Source organism: Sander vitreus, chromosome 10 (genome assembly GCF_031162955.1).
Source record: "Sander vitreus isolate 19-12246 chromosome 10, sanVit1, whole genome shotgun sequence".
Classification (NCBI taxonomy): Eukaryota; Metazoa; Chordata; class Actinopteri; order Perciformes; family Percidae; genus Sander; species Sander vitreus.
The window spans coordinates 2,733,233-2,735,732 of NC_135864.1; the positions used below are offsets into that span (position 1 = coordinate 2,733,233).

General features: G+C 47.4%; 1 protein-coding gene across 1 annotated transcript in view; it reads right to left on the reverse strand.

Moving 5' to 3' along the window:
• The window catches only part of LOC144524040 (protocadherin-1-like), a 248,138-nt gene that overhangs the window by 162,951 nt on the left and 82,687 nt on the right, over window positions 1-2,500 (reverse strand). The gene's annotated exons all lie outside the window — the stretch shown is intronic.

Below are 2,500 nucleotides of genomic sequence, written 5' to 3' on the forward strand. Positions count from 1 at the left end.
CTGATCTATAAAGACAATCATCTCACATCTAACGTTAAAGACACATTGTCACACATGGCAAGACTACAACTAGATTTGTAACCAAATGTAACCAAGCTAGCTAGCTACCGCTAGCGTTAGCTGGTAACTTCAGGGAAAGTTAGCAGATGTTCTGTTCTGCCGTACATGCAGATGAATGTCTCCAGTACCGGGAGGTCTGCGTTTATCTGCTGGTAAAACTGCCGTTGGATGACTCGCTTTAGAAGGGTTGAACATCGCCAACTTTCCCTCTTTAGCGTTTAGCCATAGCAACCATAAGCAACAACTGGCTCTAGCCGTTTGCTGCTTCCTGTTTGGTGCTGGAGGGAGCTCACCCATTGGTTGTTGACAATGTTCAGGACACCAAAGATCAGGCACCGAAACCGTTGTCATTCGGTCCCGTAGATAGGGGTCGTTTACGGCATCCTGTTTTCGATATCCAACCCTAGAGATGATCACGGGAGGCTCACTAACGAGGTATATTCCCTCCCTGCCTGGATCGAATCGGTGGCTGTCATTGGCCCCCAGATTGAAGGTGTGTCTTTCCCTCAGGTCGCCTGTGCTTCTCTGCCAAAACTCCACCCACCTGGGAGCTGCCAGCGATGTTACCAAACGCTCCTCTGTGTCAGCAATGTTCCTCCCTGTGGTGCATTCATATTTCACGTACAAAACAGACTTGCATAAGTCACAGTACGACTCAACGCTGCATGGAACAAAGGGCTCCGATTGGTCAGATATGATGATGATGATGATGATGATGATGATGATGTATTTAGCTGCAATTCGATTCCCTCTCTCTCTCTCTCTCTCTCTCTCTCTCTCTCTCTCTCTCTCTCTCTCTCTCTCCCCCTCCGGCTCTGAGGCTGAGTAGCATATCCTTCCTCTAATACAATAATGTCACAGCTTTTTTGAGAGGTAAAATTCAATTAGAGCAAAGCTCCACACACACACACACACACACACACACACAGACACTCACACACACACACACACACACACACACACACACACACACACACACACACACACCACAGTTGAGTCATTACAGGCTGGGAGAGACATTTTTGGGTATGTGCATTTAATAACAGACACACACACACTCACACACACACTCAAAACGAGGACTTGAGCTGCCTCCTGATTCGCTGACTTGCAGTCTGTCGTCCTGTCAGGCTAACGTTTCAGCTGTCAGAACTGAAACTGCTAAAATTGCGGGTTTTTTTGTATTTATTTAGGGACGGATTTAGTTTCCTTAAAGTCAGATTTTGTCCGTTTGTCCATCTATCTATCTCTCCGTCTGCATCACGCTGTCTCACACTATGACCTCTGGGTTCACGTTGAAGCTCGAGGACGGGATTTAGGAAGGAAGGAAGGAAGGAAGGAAGTGTTGGAGAGTACATTTACTCAAGTACTGTACTTACGGTAAGTACAATTCTGGGGTTCTTTACTTGAGTTTTTCCATCTTCTGCTACTGTATACTAATTATACAAAATATGGTTCTCACAATAAACCAATAAATTAGGAGAGGTAAGATAAGATGACACTTAGTTGATCCTGGAAATGTACAATCTACCCTACTTTTCCCCTCGTTTGTGAGAACGCTTGAGGCTCACTCCTCCCCATCTCGACTCCTCTCTTCCTCCTCTCCGTCTCTGTGCATCCGTCAGCAGATTTTCCCAGCATGCCGAGAGGGAGTCAGCCGAAACGAGCAGCGCTCGATCCAGCAGCTTTTAATGAAGTGGCTTCAACCTCTTCGTTACGACAGACGGAGACACAGCGAGAGACGCTTCCTGTCACAGTAGAAACCATCAGGAAGTAGAAACTGAGGATATGTTCGTGCGTGGGGAAAACCCTCAGACAGGAGATATCATTGCAAAAAGTTAAATAAAGGACTTTCTTTAAATATCGCAAACTATTCCAACACTATTTGGAAGTTCATGATATACATTTACAATCTCTATGCAACTATGTTTTCAGCATTTCCCCCCCGGCCAGGATTTCATTTAGTTTATTTAAAGTATCGCAGTGTGATCGGAAGGTAAAGCAGTCTCAGGCTACATTTACATTGCTAACGTTTTGGTTTAAAAAAATTAATATATTCTGCTACGTCTCCCCCTCTCATTCCCCCTGCTCTGGTGTTTCCCCCTCTCATTCCCCCTGCTCTGGTGTTTCCCCCTCTCATTCCCCCTGCTCTGGCGTCTCCCTCTCATCTCCCTGCTCTAGTGTTTCCTCTCATTCCCCCCTGCTCTGGCGTTTCCCCCCTCTCGTTCCCCCCTGCTCTGGTGTTTCCCCCTCTCATTCCCCCTGCTCTAGTGTTTCCCTCTCTCATTCCCCCTGCTCTGGTGTTTCCCCCTCTCATTCCCCCTGCTCTGGTGTTTCCCCCTCTCATTCTCCCTGCTCTAGTGTTTCCCCCTCTCATTCCCCCTGCTCTGGCGTTTTCCCCCTCTCGTTCCCCTGCTCTGGCGTCTCCCTCTCGTTCCCC